Genomic DNA, 22,950 nt, shown 5'->3' on the forward strand with positions numbered 1-22,950 from the left:
ACTCACTAGGATGCATCACCAGAAAATGAATTATAGCACATTTAATTACAGTCTCTACCACTCTTGCTAGCTCATAATTGGATTTTGGAATTTCACCCCAGTTTGGTGAATATAAACAGCAATAAAGTTGGTAGGATTTCCAATCCTACAAGAGTTTTGAGCTTATAAGCCTATATGTCAAGGAATATCCACTCTCCCAAACCATGTGCTCCTCTCCACACACATCTCTCCCTCCCAACACCTCTCTCTCTGCCATTTTATTCTAATTTAGTAGTAATCTCTGGCAGACCAGGAAAAACAAACTGCACTGGATAACATAATGAAATCAAAGACTTAATAACTCATCATAGCTTTCCATCAAAAATCATAATTTCACACTCAAACTGCAGCTTTGAAGACACTTTTTCATATGTAGAAAATTGCCTGAAATATACAGACTTATCTCACAAAATAAATGCAACTATGTCATTATACTGGTTAAACATCTCTCATAAAACAACTATGGGAAAACTGTGAAAATAATGGTGAGAATGAAGATAGGCTTAGAAGCACTGACCTGAAAAGAGTGTTCTTTAAGGGCTTAAGTAACAATCATATCTAATCAGAACTCTATCTTCAGTAACAATCTACAATTTGTTCTGTAAAATTCTTTGCCTTTGCCTTTTTATGATTTCATATCTCTTTATGGTCAACCAAACTTAATTTTTCATAATAATTTAAGGAAAAATTATATATATGCCCTAGTGTTCCAGCTAAAAGTATACCCAGTATTCATAGTGATCTGCTGAAATTTATATAGTTGCATCATAGGGCTGATAACATAGAGAAATGTAATATATTTGACAAAAGCACAAACAAGGTGAGAGGAATAAAAGCTATATTAGAGTAAGTAAATGACACCAGATGCTAACTAGAATTCACAGTAGGAAATTAAGAGAACAAAAAATGATAAATAATATTAATATAACATATACTCTCTTCTTCCTACACTCAGCTTCTTTAAGAAATTATACAATGTAATATACAAGAACATTGTTCAAATATAATTTATTATTAACTAATGTAATTTAATAAAAGTTAAAATTTAAGTAAAGTTTTCATTTTTATAACATGTAACAATGTACAGTTTGTAACATATATAAATCTAATATGCAAAAGAATAATAGCACAAAAGGGTGGAACAAATAGATCTATGTAGGAGTAACATTTTTCTAACTCACATGAATTAAATTAGTATAAATCTAAAGTAGATTCTGATAATTTAATGTGTATATGGTAAACCCTAGATCAACTAAGAAAATAGCTCAAAAACCACATAATGAAAAATCTTAAAAGAATTAAAATGTTTCACTATTAAGTGAAATACACTAGGTATCAATTATACTATTAAGTGAACTATTCAGTTAATGCCAAAGAAAGCACTAAAGGAGGAAGACAATAATTAAAAACACACATAACATAAAGATAATGAAGGTAGACATATATATATATGTACGTATATGTGTATATATATGTATATATATAATTCCTACCATATAAATAATGACATAAAATAAAAATCAATTAAGTACTGTAATCAAAAGACAAAGAATGTTAGGACAAAAGAAAATATGAGATTCAGCTATATTCTGTTTCAAAAGACACACTTTAGATTCAAAAATATACATGGGTTGAAAGTAAAGGAATGGAGAAAAATTACCATGAAAAGAGTTAACAGAATAGTATAAGTAGCCTTTTGTAATATCTGAAAAGAATAGATTTTAAGACAAAAAATGTTAAAGATAGTAAGAGGTACATTTTATAATGATAAAAGTGTTAAATTAGCATGATGATAATGCAATTATAAACATCTATTCAGCCAAGAAACACAGGCACAGAATAAATGAACAAGAAACTGACAGTAATTACTGTACATGTCAATATACCACTCTGAATAACTGATAGTACCACTAGACAAACAATCAGGAAAGGCATGGAAGACTTGAGCAACACTACCAACCAACTCTACATAACAGAACTCTCCACTCAAAAACAGCAAAGTAAACATTATTTTTAAACACACATGGAAAAATCTCCAAGAAAGACTATATGCTAGGCCATAAAACAAACCTGAACAATGTGAAAAGATTTAAATTATACATTGTATGTTCTCTAATGACAATTAATCAAATTACAAATTAACAACAGATAGAAATTTGGGAACTATGCAAACATCTGTAAATTAAACTACACATTTCTGAATAATCCATGGGTCAAAGAAGACATTTCAAGGGAAATTGGATATTATTTTGAAGTGAAGGAAAATGAAAACACAGCTTGTAAAATTGATGGGATGTGTCCAAATCAGTGCTTACAGGAAAATTTATAGATGTAATCCATACCTAGTAATGTAAAAATAGATATCAAACTAATCATCTGAGCTTTCTACAGGTAAAGAACAGCTCAAAAAAGAAATTAAGTATACAATTCCTTTAAGTATGGCATCAAAAGTATTAACAAAAGAAGTGCCATACTTACATGCTGAAAATTACAAAACATTTTTGAGTAGAATTAAAGACCTAAGAAAATGGAGAGACATTCCACAGTTGTGTACAGGAAAGCTCAATGTTGCTAAGATGGCATTTCTCCACAAATTGAACTACAGGCAATTCATATAAATTTCCAGCAGTCACCTTCAGAATGACAGGCAGATTGTGAAATATATATGTAGATGCAAAATACCTTGACTATCCAAAACAATTTTAAAGAGAATAACAAAGCTGGAGAACCTTCATATCCTTATTTAATTTACTATAAAGCTACATTTTACCTATTCACTATGGCACTAGAAGAAAATGATAGAAATGTAGACCAGCAGAATAAAATTGAAGGTCCAGAAATAAATCTTTATATTCATCATTGAAAGGGAGAGTTGAAGAGAATGTATTTTATGATATATAAATATGCCTTAATAAGGTTGAAAAAGAAATAAAATGAAGACTGATTCTAATTAGTCTCACCCTAGCAGAACTCAACTTATGACTAGATTGATGTGATCATCCTCTCACACTATCTTCCTAACAGAAGAAAGGATGAAAATTCTGGGGAAAAGTATCAATTTAAGTCTCTAAAACTCTTTTATACCCAATATCAGGAAACAATTATGAAAAAATTGAGGCAGATGACTAGGAGGGAAAATAAGACTGATAATAATAGCAAAAATCAGACAAGAGAAGATCCAGTGATAATTAAGATGCTGAAATTAGCAGACAAGGACAATAAAGCAGCTATTATATGCATTTAAAGTAAAGATGGACAAAATGGGTGAAATATTTTAAAAGGTCGTTGAAATATATAAAAGAACCAAATATTAATCAGAGAAATGCAAAATATAATATCTAAACTCATAATGCAGCAAAGACAGGGATAATGAACTCTATAGCAGGTAAATAGAAAACAGCCAGGATCTAGAAATAAAAAACTGAAACTAGAGAAAAGAGTATAAGAGGCATTATGATCTAACATGTGCTTACTTAGAGACCAAAAGACAAGTGAAGAAGAATGAGGACAGAAAGAAATAGATGATGACACTGAATTAAAGAAAATTAAGTGAGATATCTACCCACAGATTCAAGACATTCAGAAAAGCTGAAGCAGATTAAAAACTAGAAAACAAAAACACTTAGGCAAATCATAATCAAAATTATGATAAACAGATATGGGGGAATCTTAAGTAGATCTGGGGACAAAAATTATATTAACAATCTGTTGAAAGGCCATCTTAAGATTTTCAAATAACTTTCCCATAGAAAATATGGACACCAGAAAATGATGGAATGGCATTTTTAAAAGACTAATTTTAAAAAAGAAACATAAGAAAATCAAACAAACAAGAATTTTGTACCTCATGCATTTCTGAATAATTAAAAAAAAAAAAAAACTTTCCCCCAAATATCTTCTAGCCATCTCATGGGACAAAGAAGATGTGGAAACTTAAAGAATAATTAAAATTTCTTAAAAGTGAAAATATGACATATCTAAACTTGTAGTATTCAACCAAAACATTACATCAAAGGAGAGTTTAAAGGTTTTGTTTATATAAGAAAAGAAAATGTTTTGACATTAATGAACTAAGCTACTTGAAATAAACATAGCATAGGGTCAACAGAATAAACCAATGGTAGAAGAAAAGAAATAATAAAGAACAGACATGAATTGCAGAGAGAGGTGACAATTATAACTAGAATATCAGTTAATCATTTATCCCCAAACCTGACCAAGGATAACACAAAACAAAAAACCAGAGCTGAATCTCACTTATGAATACTGATGTAAAACTCCTAAAATAAGATACAAGAATACAGAGATACAAGAATACAGAGATAATATAATGTTTAGAAAAATCATGCTTAGAAAAATAATATAATGTTTAGAAAAATACTGATGTAAAATTCCTAAAATAAGATACAAGAATACAGAGATACAAGAATACAGAGATAATATAATGTTTAGAAAAATCATTATAACAAAGAATGGAATATTATAGAAATGTAAGCATTTTTCATTATTGGAAAAAAATTTATGTAAGCCCATTATATTAATAAAGACAAGAGGAGGGGTTATATCCCAATGATGCAGAAAAGGCATTTGACAAAATTTGATTTATTCATTCCAAAAATTAAATAAATTTTAAAATTCTAGCCAAAAGGCTGAAAGACACATGCACATAAATTTTAAAAATCCAAAATGCTATAAGCAGGGCACTGGTTAAATGAATTTTGGTACCTACAAACAACAGTAACTCTATATTTGAAAAAGTGTAAGAGATATAGAATACCTGGCTACAACTCAAGTATAGAGTTGAAAAAAATAAAGAGAAAATGATGGATAACATTCCACTGCTTATTAAAAATGGGTGATATGATATGATATGTTTCCTTATTTACATAGAGATAGAATATTAATAAACTCTTCAAAACACTTCTATGGAGGAGGGAAAAACACAGTTGAGGGGTCAGCTCCTGTTGCTGTGCCACCATCTTGCTGCTGCTTAGTACCTGTTGACAGTGGCCAAGAAAGAGGAGATTGAAGGGGCAGGAAAATGTTGTTGCCCAAGCATGTGCACCTCTCTCTTAGATTTTTTAATATAATAGAAACATATTTTATTTGTACCATTGTGTAATATATTTCTAATCATATGGAATGCAGAGTTGCATTTTAAAAGCAATTGTATATGTCACAAAGCAACTTCCTTATCAAGGTGCAGTTTGTAAAGCTCAAATAACTGTGTTTCTTTCCTGTAACAAGAAGATGACTTTAATTAAACCAATATATGGGGGACATTGTTCTGCTTCATTAAAGTTATAAAATATCAGGTAAATACAGAGAAAACAAGAAGCCTGTGAAATAGTCTGCTGCTGAAATAGTATTCTTCCCATCCAAAGTATTTGAAAATGTGAATTTCTTCAGCCTCATGGTTAAACACAGCAGAAATACAAACATGGTTGGTACATAAAAGAAAATGTCAATCTTTTGCTGATTTTACAAAAGCAAAAATAATAACGTGGGCTAACAATCCACACAAGGTTGATGAAGCAAATCAAATACTGTGGCTTCTTTTCCAAGGTGTTATAGAAAACAATACAATTTTTAAACCTTTCATTTACCACAGAAATAAGAATAACTAGGGCTTATCAGAAAGTCTTTTGACGTCACAAAGTATTGATCTTGGAACATTAAAGTAAATGCATATTCCCAATTGAAAAATAGTTATATACTCTTACAGTAATCAAAAAAGATGATTGCAACAATATTCACATTAGATTTTATACTGCCAACTCATATCTATCCAAAATACCTATTTTCTAATTTTAATGTGATATTTGATATAAACATCTGTCAATTATGGCAAAGATAATTCACAGTGTACCTTCTATCAGAATGAACTTTAGTAATCAGAAATGTAAAATTTCAAACATGTAAAATAATGTGCAGTTTTCATACTGAATAAAAATTAGTAAGGACATTCTGGTAAAATTTATGGTGCTGAAAGTCAAAGACTTAAGGGAGAATGTAGATTTCTTAAAAACACATAAAAATTGATTGGAAGTCCCAAATAAATTACTTTCTCACCAGCTGTATTTCTTTCTACATAAAAAAGCAGAATTTCTTTTCAACATGTCATTCACTTTTCAAAATCATCCTCTTTTCCATACAATCTTTGAAGACTACATAGACTTTGCAAAACAAGTGGCCCATTGAATATATGGATCCTCTTGTATAATTTAGGCTGGATTATATATATATATATATATATATATATATAAAATTTATATATGGAATCATTAAATTGACTGAGTTCCCATTGTCATGGATGGAGCTGAATTTTTTCTATTATATTATCACATATATTCTTCCCCCATCTGAATCCCTCCTTTTCACAGATACTTATATATGCCATCTCTTCTGAAAAACAGCTAATATTACCCCTAAAGTGCTTCAGTTTTCAGTGTGTCAAAATATATACAGAAATGGTAGGGCAAAATAAACAACTTGTTCTTGCATGAGAGTACACACAAAATATCTCAAATCAGTTTTGGCCACATCTTGCTTGCTGCTGAGGACCTCTAATAGCCTCAATTTGCCTTTTAAGTGCTTATATTCATTGAATTCATCTGTCATTAAGATCCTGTCTTCCTTTTGTGGACTTTGTCCTGTTTATTTAAACAAATTTATTGCAAAAATCTCTTGAGTCTTTCTGAAGTCTCTTCTTATCAGCTATACTTTCTCAGAGATCTTCAGAAAGTACTTGCAGTGTGGTCTCATGTAAATTGGACATGGAAAGGGCTGGCTGTTTGACTTCATTCTTTTCATCTGGCAGGAGGGCCCTAACAGGATCAGTCTCATGGGAGTAGGTTAGTTGTTTGCCAACAAGAAGGTGAGATGCTGAATCAATTGAAGAGGACAGTTGGCTTCCCTGTGGACATTCTTCATCAGAGTCATCTTCATCAATTGCTGACATAAGGGAAGGTGGTGACAAGATTTGTGTGATAATTCTATATCTGTTGTAAAGAGGCTTTATGTGGTACATGTCTTGCTTAGTTATGTTAGCATCCTCCTGTGGAGGGAGCTGTTCTTTCTTCTTCAGATGTGTCAACATGGCATGGGTGGTCACCTCTCCAGAGAAGCTCAGTTCAGGGCCTGTTCTGACTTCCCTTTCTCTCTGGGGACCATGGGTTTTCTGCAGGGCAGGTTTCTAGGTGGACATTTGGGAGCAATCCCTTGTTCTTCTGACAGCTTCAGATTTATTTCTTTAAGCTGTTAACAACCTTTAGCCAAATCATTCATCCATTTCAGGACTTCAAGACTAGAAGTTTTGTCACCAAAGGAAGGCCAGTACTACTGTTCTTGTTCAAATTTTCCTTCAAATTTCTGAATTTTGCTCTTGGTGACTTGGATAATGGATTGTGGCTCACTGCCATTACTGCAGTTGCACTGTGAAGAAGTTTGAGGCATCATAAACTGCTGAGTGCTGGGCTGAGGGGCTGATTCAGGGTCTAAGGTGAAACTCTGACTATGGCTGAAGATGTAGCATCATGGCAATAGCAATGGATTGTTGCCATTGATGATGTGATAAAGCAGCCTGCTTGTCCACATAGACTGGCGGTCTCACAGTCCAATGTTGGTTTCATTCTGCCAGTCTTTGTGGACTGCAGCAGAGTCTAGGTCCAGTGAGGTAAAGTAAGCACACAATTACACAGGTTTCTTAGTAAAACAAAGACTCAAAGTTGATGTCTCCCTTAATTTTTGAATGTGACATTAGTGAAGTGAGATGAAACACTATGCAGGGCCCATCATAATCCCTCTTACACTCATCACAATTTCAAGGCCAGTTGGACACAAAGCAAAGAATCATCTCATCTTTTCTGATTACCCTGGGCTGGATTAGGTCTCCAAAGTCACAGGACAGAAAGTTTATTTAAGAAAAAACAATCAGTGGCCAGTGTTAGGGGTCTGCAATCCTCCATATGAAGCCTCCAAACCAAGGATCCAGATGGTTACAGGTATGGCAAGTCATTTATCTCCTTAGATCTTGGGGAACCCAGAAAGGATTGAGTTTGGCCTGAGCCATAGGCCATGCCCTCTGGCCTAGAGAGCCTGCTCAATATCCCTTGGGTACCGTGATGTGATCACTGACTTTGTGGGTCAATGTGTTGGCAAAGATTGAGACACTGTTTTTCCTGTCCTCTCCCCACCTCCACTGAGGTCTGCCTTAGTTGCCAGGCAGTGGGAGATTCTGGGCAGAAGTCTCACTATGGTGTTCTATCCTGTGTTGGGGCTACAGGATCATGGCAATAGAGGAGGATTTTTTCAAAGCAAATATGAAAAACAGAGCAATGAGTGTGAAGAGTTGAAAACTTATAAATTTCAAGCAGAAATTCTTTCAGAAAAGTTCAATAGACTCACCAGGTATTACAAAAACATTCTTATATCCCAGGAGAGGAAAACTCATGGTATGGGTGTAAGAGCTCTGGCAGCTGAGAGAAACATAGATCAACTGAGAAAAGTAAATGCATACATGACAAAAAAATAATTGAGGGAGAATGGGTTTAGTTTTGCAGTGTTTCAGTGACTACTTTTGGGAAAGGGTTTGGTTGGCAGATTTCCATTGGTGAGTTTGAGAACAGCAGTTTGGGAGCAGGAAATTTTATAATTTTTAACATTCAGGATTCATGAGTGGAGGTGGTGGCTTATGGCAGATCTGCAGGGTTCCTAGGGTAGGGTGTGTGGTTAGTGGCTCTATTGCAAAATTCCTAAGGGTTCCAGTGGGGAGAGGGCCCAGGTCCCAAAGCCAACATTCCAGGCTTTTTCCTCCAACCCTGATGTTCCAAATAAGGCATTTGACAGCATCCTGAAAGCACATCCAGGAACCCTATGGACCAATGGATCTCCAAGGAAGGAGGAGCATCAAGATGACATGGCATGGCCTCTGTCAACCAGTTTCCCAACTCAGGAGTCCTACCATACTTGCCAACCCCCTCCTGAAATAGCAGGATCCACAGGAGATCAAGACAGAGATGCTCTTAGGGCTCCTTGCACAGGTAGAATCAGCTGAATAGCTTCTCCTCATTCAACCCTCTCACCTGGGAAGGGAGCAGCTGACCCAGGTTCTGGTCCACCACATTGCCCTCCTGTCAAAAGTCAGAAGATACAAAGGAGTCCAAGGAGAAAGCTCTAGAGACTAGGACATCCCATTGTACCCAACATTTTGGAAAGTGAAGAGGAAGTTCCCCAAGGGTCCATTTGCTAAGGGACTTCCCTGGCCTAACACTAATCTCCACTGGTAACAAGAATGTATCAACACCAATGGGCAGACTTCCAGTTCTGTTTATATAAACTGGAAACAAGTGATTCATCTGTAGTGTTTATCCTCCTTTCATTGAGTCTACTGTGAAAATCATAACAATACCAAGATCTTTTCATTTTATTTTGTTTCTTTTAGTTACATTCAATTAATTTATACCTTATTTTGTTTCTTTTCACTTTATGAAGGAATTATAAAATGACTCAAGTGTAAATTTGATAGGTTATAAATGTTAGTGTATTTAATAATTGGAAATTGTGTAATATGAATCTTATAAGTAAATTTGTACTATTTAACTATAAGTCTAGGTATGTTTAGCATGTAATCCATACACTCAACTATAGTAGGAGTTTCATACAAGATGTTTTGAAATAGAAGCATTTGAATCTAAAGGTTTATTTCTATATTTCAAGGGGTCACTATCCTCTGGTTTTAATATTGTGAAATTTATCATTATAAAATTTGGATAATAAAAATCCCTGAAATAAAAACTAAGGTAAAATTAAACAGTGTGGTAGTTACAGTTACATACATGTGTTTAAAGGATAAATAAAGGAAAACAAATAACAATTTTCAGAATGATGCCTACCTCTTCGTGTGTGGAGTCAAGTACAATTGGGGAAGGGAACATCAAAAGTTTTGTAATTTCCTATGCTTATTTTAGCTGTTTGATATCTGGAGGTTGCCTGAATTATTATCATTATTTAAACTGATATATGTACATCATATATTCTTTGATGTGTTTGATGTCACTCATAATAATAGTTAAAAATCAAATGAGAGGAGACACTTTTTATATGGCATATAATATTGATAAGAGTGAAGATGTTTGGTTGTGTGTGGATTCAATCCACTTTAGCACAGGTGGATACGAGCTTAGCAGCTCACACTCAGGTGGCACCAGGTGTTGGTACACCATCTGGGACAGCAGGTGAAGACAGGGTAGACAGTGTACCCACTCAGGTGATGGGGAAGCATGCAGAGTAAAGAGTCTGTTCATGACTTGAGGGACAGATATCAGGAAAGGTGGCTACAAAGATGAGTGCATGGAATACATGGGATTCATGCCTGAAGCAGAGGACTAATGAAAGTTTTGAGAAGCAACTAAGTCCATTTGAAAACAAATCAAGAGTAAATGAGTTAACCTGAAGGCAGCCAATGGGCTCATGTGAAAAATCATACTCTTTCCTCTCTGAAGGGTAAAGACAATTTGGCTGACCTTCATTTATCCCTACCCCTTTTAATACAAGTTATCAGTATGATTAATATTGTTGTGGATTCAGCAAATGCTGCCTGAATTCCTTTTTTGTGTCTGCTTTGGTAGATGGGCAGGGAGGAACAAAGATTAACTAGGCACAAGTAACTGCCAAGTAACTCAGTGGGTTGGGGGAGCATGGAAGAGTCATGAAGGAAAAACCAGATCTGAGTCATATGATCGCTAAATTGTTCACTCATTCATTTAACAAACATTTCTTGAGCCACTTTATGTATCAATAAATGTGCTTGACTTAGTGATGAAAAGATAAATATGACAATACCAATGCCTTCAAAGACTTTCCAATCTAGATAAGGAGACAGACATGTAAACAGGAGATTACAATACAACATGGTAAATTCAGTGAAAAAGTTCTTCAGAGAACATTATGGAAAGAGAGATCAAGACCCAATGAGGAGGTTGGACATAGAAATGAGAGTAGAAATTTGAGGAAAGCTTCTTAGAGAAGGCAAAATCTGCATTGATAGGAAGTAAACAAGTGAAGAATAATGGATTGGCATTCTAAACAGATGGAACAGTGGAGCAAAGACACAGCAACAGAGACCTTTGTGTGGTTGGAAGTTGAGTGTGGGGCAGATCATGGAAAGACTTGGCCTTCTGGAGAGGTTTCTTTTTATCCAAAAAGCAAATGGAAAACCACTGAAAAAAGTTGATGCTGAAGAGTGGCATAATCTCTTTGACTTTTCCAATTTATACTGAGAGGTTGTGTGGAGAAGGGATTCAGATAAAAAGGAACTAATGGAAATGAGAGAAAAGCAAGTTAGGGGTGAGACTGAAAATTCAGATTTGGACATGTGCTTGAGGGGGTGATGGACAACTTTAGCTGAAATGGAGAGGAAAACCTTTCTGACCTTGTCTCCTTTTAGGACACATGCATGGCGGGAGCCACATTTAACCACACATGTTTCAACTCAGTTTGTTTCATCAACAGAAACTAAGTTCATTTACAGAACTTCTTAAATGGAAGTTCTGGGAGATGTGGAAAGAGGATTTATGAGCAGACAGATGCAGTCACACAGTGAGAATTAATCCACTATGCTTAGTTTGCATATCCCCAAGTGCTGTTCTTGCTCATGTTTACTGTACAAGTTTTCCTTGAGGAAATAACAGAAGAAAATGACATTATTCTCAGAATTGTATCACATTTTAAAATGGCATGCTTCTTCCCTTTAAGGATCTTTGAAACCCTTGATTCAAGAGAAAGGACATTTCTCTTTTCCCCATTGCCTAATATGAACCCAGGAATGAGATCTGTAACACCAGAAATTGCATCTCCATGGTCATAGTGATACTTAAGATTGAGATAAGATCCAGATCAAGAGATCATGGTCCAAGGAAGCATGTCCCAGCTCCAGTAGCCTGCCACAGAGTCAACAGTGCTGCTTTGCACTGTAAGCAGGCAGGGATGTGTTGTATATTAGACCTCAAAGGAGTGAGTTGAAATCTACCCCCATATCACATTATATCCCTAAGTCACTGTGCCCTTGTTCACAAAACAACAGAAAAATAATCCTCACTTTACCTATCTCATGGGAGTGAGGATTAAAAGAGACAGCAAATAGGGTGGTCATCTGGAAAGTTTTACTCTTATATTTGTGAGTCCATTCTACAAATATGCATGTTATTCATATGAAGAATGTGCTCAAAGTTCCCACACTGTAATACTAAAGAAACTAACAGTTATATGCCAGGTAAGACACTTTTAAATGTATTATCATCACATCCAAAATAGTGGCCTGAGAAGCTCTGCCAACTTGCTCCTCAGTGAAACAAATGGTTGTTAAAAATCATAAAAATATTTAAAGTGTCTGGAAATTTTTGTAGCAGCATACAGAAAATGAGAAAACATTTATCTCAAAATATTTTCTAAATCTCAAAACATCAGAGTCTGTGGCACTTGAGCTACAATCAACAACCTCCCCTATTACCTATGGAGATGGATGTCCAAGAAGGTGGTGCTGCCCACCCCCCAGCACTGTCTTGGGCTACAATATCTTCCAGAGAAGTGTGTCACCAAAGTTTCTCACCATCAGAGCATAGTGCTATAGAGGATGAAATCCAGGTGAAACTGGCCAAAAATTTGGGGTCTCCCTTCCTCCACCCATCTCCACTTGAGATCAGCAACCCTATACCAGGCCCAATGGACCCAAAGCACTGAGGCTCCTGTCACCCACATCCCAGCTTGCTCATAGGCAGAGACTCCAAACTGAGAAGGGGAAGCCATGATGGCCAGAAACTGCCATCTAATACCCTACCTTGCATATAAGGCAGTAGTATCACCCTGAGAGAAACAGCCAATGTGTTTTTCCATGGTTCTGGAGCACTCAGAGGTGTTTTCTACAGAGAGAGGTAGGTCAGAATATTAGGGATATCTGCAATTCTCCCCAAAGGAACTGCCTTTATTCAGAAGAGATTGTAGGGAAGCTGAAGCCTAAGACAACTCTCAAAAGTCATGGAGATTTTGGTATTAAGCAATTCAGAGAAGATTGTTACCACCATTAGAGCACTGAGCTAGAGTGTAAGACAGCTAGTTTATCAGAGAGAGCCAGAGGCAGAGAAGAGAATTTCTGGAGTCAGAATAAACCTTGAAATCAACTCCTGGAAAGGGGGCCAAATTAAGTGTATCAGACTTTGGAGCAATTTATGCCCAAGAACATTGTAAAAACTAATAGAGCAATCAGCCAAAAATAAGTGGAGGCAGAAAATGTTTGTGAAACCACAGAGACAGATACCTTAACAGGAGATCAGGGAAAGAGATGAACACAGGGTCCCTGCTGAAACCACTGTTAGCCCAGTGTGACTCTGTGTAGGCCATGCCCTGATGAATGATGTCAGAGTACATGCTGTGCAGTTAGTGGTGGATGGGATAGAGTTCACTGAAATACTCAGCCAAGACAGTAAACATATAGGAAAGTAAGCGATGACAGCAATCCCAGGAAAGGGAGTTCAGAACTCCATAGATGAGAGTCACTATTATATATTAATTGGCATGTCTAGGTTTCAACCAAAAATCATGAAACAGGTAAAGAAATAGGAACATGTGATGTCAGGTAAGAGACACTGCTTATAAGAGGGCCAAGATATTGGATATAACAGACATAGACTGCAAGGCAGACATTTTAAATATGCTCAAAGAACTCAAGAACATCTCAAATGTTCTTTGAGACATTTTAAGTATGCTCAAAGAAGTAAAGGAAGATATACAAATTATACAAAAAAAAAACCAACTGGAAATTTGAAGATATTATACAAATTATACAAAATATGCTCAAATGTCTCAAATGTTCTTTGAGACATTTTAAATATGCTCAAAGAACTCAAGAACATCATAATTAAAGAAGTAAAGGAAGACATTATACAAATTATGCAAAAAAACCCAACTGGAAATTTGAAGATATTAAACAAATTATATAAAAAAAACAACTGGAAATTGGAAGTTTAAAAGTACAATTACTGAAATTACAAATGGTGCTCAATAATATATTTTCACTGGCAGAAGACTGAAACAGCAAATTTGAATATGTAACAGGAGAGAGTATGCACTCTGAATAACAGAGAAAAAAGCATGAAAAAAATGAACACGCTCTCAGAGAAATGTGCAACAACATTAATCTTCCCAATGTACATGTAGTGGGAGTAGTATTAGGAGAGGAGGAGGAGTAAGGAACAGAAAAATATTTGAAGAAATAATCACTGAAAAAATTCCAAATTTATTGAAAATGAGTAAGGCACACAACCCAAGAAGCTCAGTGAATTCAAAATAGGACAAATTCAGAGATCCACACTGACAATTAGCATAAAAATGTTGAAATAAAACTACAATTAGAAAATCTTTAAAGCAGAAAAATAAAAATGACTGTTCAAGTACAATGGAAAGTCAATATGATTAAGAGCTGACTGCGCATCAGAAACAATAGAAATCACAAAGAGTGGGTTTACATATTCAAAGCCCTGAAAGAAAAATCTGTCCTACAAGACTCTTCTATGCAAACTCTTTCAAAATTGAACGCAAAATAAAAACATTCACAGATAAACAAAATCTGAGCATCTTTAGCCAGCAGTCTCAACTTAGATACCAAAGGAAAATCTCCAGGCTGAAAGCTAAAAACCCAGATGGTAATTAAAATACACACTCAAACATAAATACACACAGAGCAGCAGTAAAAATAATTCTGTAATTTTGAAAGACAGTTTAAATGCATGTTTCCATTTCTTCTCATTATTGAAAAGCAATTATATAAAACAACATTTATTGCATTGTATGGCCTATAATATACAGAAATGTAATATATTTGAAAATAAAAGCACAAAGAACATGGGAGGAAGCCAAGCTATATTAGAGTAAGTAAATGACACTAGATGCTAACTAGAATTCACAGTAAGAAATTAAGAGAAAGAAAAATGGTAAATAATATCAATATGACATATGGTATAGACATACATTTTCTCTCCTTCCTACGTTTAGCTTCTTTGAATAATAATACAATAGACATGAATATTGTTTAAATATCATTTATTATTCAATGATATTTAATAAAAATTACAATTTATGTGAAAAGTTAATTGTAACATATAACACATATAGGTTTATAACATATATGTGTAATATGCAAAAGAATAACAGCACAACTGGGAGGAACAAATAGACCTAGGCAGGAGTAACATTTCTATACCTCACTGGAATTGTTACTGTAAATAAAATGGATTTTGATTAATGTGTATATGGTAAACCCTAGATCAATTACTAAGAAAATAGCTCAAAACCATATAATTGAAAAACATTAGAAGAATTGAAATGTTACACTATCAAGTGAAATAAACTGTGTATCAATTAAACTATCAAGTGAACTATTTAGATAATGCAAAAGAAAGCAATAAAGGAGGAAGTTGGTAACCAAAAACACATACATCATAAACATAATGAAGGCAAGATGATGTATATAATTCCTACCATATATGTAATTGTATTAAATAAAAATGGATTAAGTAGTGTAACCTAAAGGCCAAGATTGTTGGGCAGGACAAAAGAAAATACAAGATTCAACTATTTTTTTAAAATTTTTATTTATTGTGATTTTTCACGTACCATACAATTATCCAAAGGTCCAAAGCATACAATCAATTGCCCCAGTACTTACATACAGTTGTGCATACATCACCATAATTAATTTTTCTTCAATTTAAAGAAAATTTTCATTGCTCCAGAAAACTAATAGACAAAGAAGACAACAAAAATGAAAGGGAAATTCAAATCCTCCCATATCCCTAACCACCCACCTTCATTGTTGACTCATAGTATTGGTATAGTACATTTGTTACTGTTTATGAAAGAACATTGAAATAACACTATCTGTAGTATATATTTTGCAATATGTATATATATCTCCCTGTATGCCCCTCTATTATTAACTTCTAGTAATAGTGTCATACATTTGTTCTGTTTCATGAAAGAGATTTCTAATATTTGTACAGTTAATCACAGGCATTGCCCACCATAAGGTTTGCTGTTTTATACATTCCCAACTTTTAACCTCCAACTTTCTTTCTGGTGACATACATGACTCTGAACTTCCCCTTTCCACCACATTCATGCAACATTCAGCACTGTTAATTACTCTCACAACATGCTACCATCACCTCTGTCCATTTCCAAACCTTGAAGTTCATCCTAGTTGAACATTCTGCTCATACTAAGCAACCACTCCCCATATTTTAGCCTCATTCTATATCTTGGTAACTTATAGTTCATAGCTATGAGTTTACATATTATAATTAGTTCCCACCATTGAGACCCTGTAATATTTGTCCTTGTGTGTCTGGCTTTTTTCACTCAGTATAATGCCTTCAAGTTTTCATCATCAACCCATTTTTTAAAATGGTTTTGTTCACATGCCATACATTCTATCCCAAAGTAAACAATTGATGGTTCACTGTAAAGTCACATATTTATGTGTTCACCATCCTCACCAGTATCTGTATAAGGATATCTACATTTCTTCCACAAAGCAGGAGGAAGAATCAAAGAAGGCAGAGAGGCAAAAGAAAAAGAAGAAAGAAAGAGGGAAAAAACATGATGGCTAGGAAGCAGCAAAAGGAAAGATAATCTTAGATCAAAGTAGAATAAAGAGGCAGACAACACCACCAATGCCAAGATTCTGAAATCTCTCCACTATGTCCCCCTGTTATCTGCATTTACCTTGGTATATTGACTTTGTTACAATAAAGGAAGCATAATACAATGTTTCTGTTAATTATAATCTCTAGTTTACTTTGATTGTATTTTTCCCCAATGCCTCCCTATTTTTAACACCTTGTAAGGTTGACATTCATTTTTTCTCCCTTGTGAAAAAATATATTTGTTCATTTTATCACAATTGTTGAACATTCTAGGTTTCACTGAGTGATACAATCACAGTCTTTATCTTTCCTCTTTTTTTCTGGTGTTCCACATGCTCCTAACCTTCCTCTTTCAATGATATTCATAGTTATCTTTGTTTGGTGTACTTACATTGCCGTGCTACCATCACCCAAAATTGTGTTCCAAACCTCTCACTCCTTTCTTTTCCTATCAGTCTGTAGTGCTCCTTTTAGTATTTCCTGTAGGGCAAGCATCTTGTTCACAAACTCTCTCATTTTGTGTTTGTCAGAGAATATTTTGAACTCTTTCTCATATTTGAAGGACAATTTTGCCAGATACGGGAATCTTGGTTGGCAGTTTTTCTCTTTCAGTATCTTAAACATATCACACCACTTCCTTCTTGCCTCCATGGTTTCTGCTGAGAAATCCACAGTCTTATTAAGCTTTCTTTGTGTGTGACAGATCACTTTTCTTTTGCTGCTTTCAGGATTCCCTGTCTTTGACATTTAATACTATAATTATTAAGTATCTTGGCATAGGCCTATTCAGATTTATTCTGTTTGTAGTGTGCTGCACTTTTTGGATCTGTAATTTTATGTTTTTCATAAGAGATGGGAAATTTTCATTATTTCCTCTATTATTGCTTCTGTCCCTTTTCCCTTCTCTTCTCCTCCTGGGACACCAAAGATATGTACATTCTTGCATTTTGTTTTGTCATTAATTTCCCAGAGAGGTTGGTCACATTTTTCCATTTTTTTCTCTATCTGTTCTTTTGTTTAGGCTTTCAGGTGCCTTGTTCTCCAGTTCCTGAATGTTTTCTTCTGTCTCGAGATCTGCTGTTGTATGTTTCTGCTGTGTCTTTCATCTCTTGTGTTGTGCCTCTCATTTCCATAGATTCTGCCAGTTGTTTTTTTTTTGAACTTTTGATTTCTGCCTTTTGTACACCCAAGGTTTTCTTTATAGCTGTTATCTGTTTTGCCATATATTCTCTAAACTTTTTGAATTGATTTAGCATTAGTTTAAATTCCTGTATCTCAGTTGAAGTGTTAATTTTTTCCTTTGACTGGCCATAACTTCATTTTGCTTAGTGTAGGTTGTAGTTTTCTGTTGTTTAGGCATATGACCTCCTTGGCCACCCCATTCAGGTTTTCCCAGATGAGAACAGGCTCAGGTCCCAGAAGGAGGAAATAATCAGTATCCATTTTTCCTGATGATGTTTCTTAGAGGATTGACACACTCTTTGCTTTTCTGTCCAGCATGTGGTGCCTGTCAGGCTTTCACTACAAACTGGCATATGGAGGTGTGGCCTGTGGCTCTTTCCCCCAGTCTCTGGGATCTGATTCTGAATGGAAGTTGTATAGTAGAACTGGGCCCCTGTCTTTCCTCTTGGAAGATATGCTGCCTATAAAGAGGTCATTTGCATATAAATAGATTCTTTTTTCTCTGACTCTTCTATTTCCACCCTTGTTCGGGTCAAAGTGCTGGGAGTTTAAAATGGCTGAGGTTTTCTTTACTGCAGAGCACTGCAATCCAAATATGGTTGAGGCTTTCTCCATTGTGCCACCCAGGTTGAAAGAGAAATTGACAGAAATCCCTCAGATTCACCCATTGGCCAGAAATAGCACCAAATCCTTTGGGCTCCCTGACCTGAGACACATATGTCCCCTGACTCTCCAAGGTCAGTCATCAACAAAAGCCTCTGCTTGCTGGGGATTTGCAATCTGTTTTGAGTGGTTAACATTAAAATCCCAGTTGGATCACACACACTCCTGTTCCTTCTGCAGATCCTTCCTTCCCTACACATTCCCTGTTGAACTGTGCTGAGGGGTCAAATTCACACAGCCTAGTCACTGCAATTAAAATGAAATTTCTTGGGTGAGGATTGTGCTTTATTCCTGTTGGATCCACTGCAGAAGCACCCACAGCTCTGGAATATCTCAGCACTTCACAGTGAGGAAAAAGCTTCCTCTTTGTTAGGTCAGTGTCATTCAGGAATCCACAGAATGCAGCAAGTAATGGTTTAAGTAGACAGTTTAAGGTTTATTAGAGGAAGAAAGCAAGTGAGAGCCAGCAGAAAAGAAAAAAGAAAGAAAATGGCTCCAGCTTTCTATCTGAGAGCAGCATTTTTTAAAGGAAAAGCCCGCATGGGGAGGGAAGGATGTCCTGTGCTTTGAGTGGGAGAGGGCTTATCAACTTCTGAGCTGACTGGTTACTAGGGTTCTAACACACTACTCTTTGATGTGCACTGTACTATCTATGTGGAGGAAGCAGACCTTTTGGGTTGTTTGTGGTCATTCATTTTATGGACCTATCTGATCTTGCTTATTTTCCCCCTGGGGTCTAGGAGCCACTTTGGGATTTCTAAAACAGCCTTCAAACCTTAGTTTATGGTGCACGTGGTATCTATGAGATAAGCAGCAGGGCCCCTGGATCAGACATTCCTTCTATATGTTAGACTTTTTTTCTGGGGTCTGACATTCCTGCCTTTTATTTTCAATAAAAAATTGGCATGAATTTGGGTTGAATTTTGGGTTAATGCTTTAACTTAGCTTGAAGCAACCTTTGTAGGGAATTGGGATGCCACACCCATCTCTTAGCTACTTCTGTCTAGGCATGGACAGAGATGGGGAAGAGTTGCTTTGAACTAAGTTCTAGCATTATTAGATTGATGTTTGAATATCTTCTGCTGGAACTGGCTGCTAGTAAGGCTTTTGCTGTGGCAGGAGTAGATTTTTAAATTTTCATTGTAGTAGTAGTATGTTCTCTGAGTTTTGCTGGTTGGTTACAGCTGTTATTGGCCTATTGATAAATTTAATTAGCCATTGTAAGAGGCAAGGAGCAAAAAGGAAAATTAATATAAGGATAATTACTGGCCCCATAAGGGGGAGTAGAATAGCTTGTAGAGACATAGAAAAGAATGAAAGAAAATTTGAGAGAAAGTTTTATTGAATATTTCTTACTTACTCAGACTAACTCAGCAATGAAATCCCTCCTTTTAATGAGACATTTTCTTATTTTTAGGAAATGGTAACTTGTGAGCATCTTTTATAAAAGGGAAAGCAGGTGGAGGTTTTTTTTCTTGTAACTGCTTTTTACTGAGCAAAGGTGAATATGTTCTTAAATTAATTTGGAAGATGCTCTGGACATAAACTTACAGATACAATAATAGGCAACAACAAGACAAACAAATGACAAGCAGAATAAAAACTATGGTAATGAGGGCTATTTTCTATTTCATGATAAATTCATTAACCACTTAGAGAATGCATGTAGTTTACTATAATTTTAACATTATTATTATTTTGCATGTGATTTATATCAAAGAGACATTGTTATATTTATTTGGTATATATGTGTAGCACTGAATGATAATGAATGCACAAGCTTTTCCTGAGCTGCATTGGGTGTTAAGTTTAGAATACCAAACATGCTGTCCCTTCATAAAAGCAGGCTTTAGAGTTAATTATGTTTTTAGGTTTCAACCACATCACACTGGCAATTACAGCTACAGGAGGTACCTTCTTTGTAGTTGTAGTGCAGCATTTTTGGTCCTCTGGAAAACAGAATGGTGGGATCTAAAGTTCCATTGGACTGTTTTATAGCACCCTCTGACACTATGCAGCAGAGCTAGTCTGGAGGCAATGTTCACTGAAAAGCTAAAGTGATTGAGTCTTCTCTGGCAGGCAGAGGCAAAGGTGTTTGTAGTAAAAGGTGTTTTCAGTAACAGCATGTGCCCATTTACTTCTGGAGTACATCCCTGTGATGTGGTTGACACACTTATAATTCTAGGGACCACAGAAATGGGTCTCACCAATAACTCTCATGGGGAGAGAGCATGCAGGCACAGTACAAGGAGCTTGGTTTAAACATGCATGCACTTCAATTAAAATAAAGGTCTAATTTTTCTTTACATTTTTAGTAGGGTTATGTTAGATAATGGGTAGAACATAATTTATATACTTGTCTTGCTTCTTTTTAAAAGTGTTTCTTTGTTATTGCTGAAGATGAAGCTCTGACTTGTAGCTAACTGCAAGCACTTTCAGAAAAACATTAGAGTAAACATAGTTTTATTTACTGGCTAAACAAGGCTGTTAAAGGGACTTTGTGTTAGTGGTATGGGTTTTTTTTTACACTTTAAACCTATGGTTTCTATTAGAAAAGGCCTGAGCCTTATCAGGTCATGGTTCAGCCAGTTTGGGTTTCATTAAGTAATCTCCTATTCAAATAAGAGTATAGGGAAATACAATAATTTAAAAGTAAAAAGTGATTAATGTAAGAAATTAAATAAACAATCAAGGACATAATAATGTTAATATGAAGTGCAAGAAGTTGTTTTGATAAAAGAGACTTTTTGCATCCTCCACTGATTACTCAGAAAAACATTTCTACAGTGTTTATTAAGAAATAACACCTTAATAATTTAAGGAAACTTGTTTCTTAATAAAAACAGCAGGAGACAGTAATGTGAGGAGTTTGCAGTATGGTGAGGAATGTTTATATTTTGTGAATTATTATGCACATGCCCACAACATTGAATATTAATTACTGCTTTGGGTAGTGTTTAAAATACTTAATGCTATTTTGTTTTGTAAAACCAGTTTTTTTCTTTAGGTTGTGAGGTTCTATTATTAAGCGATGTTATTACTAGTTTTTACCATTTTTAAACTTTGACCACAGAAATAATTGTTTTCACAATCTTTTTACAGCTTTCTGTATTTATCTTTCAACCTTGACTACAGAAATAAATTTTCTACTCTACAAACCTGCAACTTTCTGTATACATCTAGACTTCATCCCACATTCCTATCTATCCAGGCTTTATCTCACATTCCTAAACAGTCATTTATGACAAAGCTACTTTCCTTTTCCCCTTAATTAGAAAAACATTCTTTATACCTTCTATAAGACATGCTATTACCACCAAAATTAAACTTGTTAGAATGATGCTAAATACTTTAAAATATTTTAGTCAATGAATTTTGAAACAGTAATAAACAATCTTTTGGATTTTTTGAAAATATTTATGGCTTTTCACTGCTTAGCTTGTCTTCAAGTACAAACTTCTAATACAGGACTTGGAGGATATTAATCATTTGTTTTAGTTATTATATTAAGATTTTTACTTTTTAATATTTGGAAATTGTATTTTAGTGTTTTAGGGTGAAACTCTGTTAAATATGTTTTTATAGTAGAAGGAGTAACTGGTTTTTTACCATCAGAACACAAATCATTAGTTGGCACATGAAAACAACAAGGCTCCTTAGCTGTCTGATCTTTATAGAGAGAGGGAGTTAAAGTTCTTATTATCAGATTCCTTAGTAGAGATACTATTCTACAACACTGGCTTGCCAATTTACACTTTTGCTGATTTTTAAATTGTATTTGTTACTTTTGATTTCCTTCCAGAAATTTTAGGTTTTTGCAAGGACCATTTGACTAGGTCTTTTGTGGCTTCTTGATTTTAAAAACTGATAGGCTAGCACATTTATATTATTATTTCTTTTATTTATTTGCTTTGGAAGACTTGAAATTAAAGCAGAGGTGGAAGTTCTGCATATTTTTTAAATGCAACTTTTCTTTTAACTTGCAGACTTTTTGTCTTTCTTGAGACAGTTTCTATAAGTAGCCATACCATACATAAATTCCAGCTGACTGCAGCTATGGCTCATTAACAATGTTAATGACGCTTTCCAAATTTAGACCAATTATTGAGATTAGTTTTTAAGTGAGATGTAGCTGGCACATTTTGAGAGTTTCCCATGGCTGAGCAATAGCAAAAGAAATTATAAAGACAGAACATAGGAGTAGGAGCTGTTTAAATGTAACTTGTTTTTCACACAAATGCAAACTGTGCAAACTGCACAACATTTAAAAGGAAAACTACAAATCTGGGGTTATGTTTATGGGGCTTAAACCCACTGAGTTTGCATGCATGACCCTTGGATCAATTTAATTAGCCTTACTACATAATAG

General features: G+C 35.0%; 1 pseudogene; it reads right to left on the minus strand.

The window, feature by feature from the left end:
* Nucleotides 1-6,492: 6,492 nt before the first annotated feature.
* Nucleotides 6,493-7,635, minus strand: LOC119505181 (annotated as a pseudogene).
* Nucleotides 7,636-22,950: the final 15,315 nt, after the last annotated feature.

This window comes from Choloepus didactylus, chromosome 10 (assembly GCF_015220235.1).
Source record: "Choloepus didactylus isolate mChoDid1 chromosome 10, mChoDid1.pri, whole genome shotgun sequence".
NCBI classification, from domain to species: domain Eukaryota; kingdom Metazoa; phylum Chordata; class Mammalia; order Pilosa; family Megalonychidae; genus Choloepus; species Choloepus didactylus.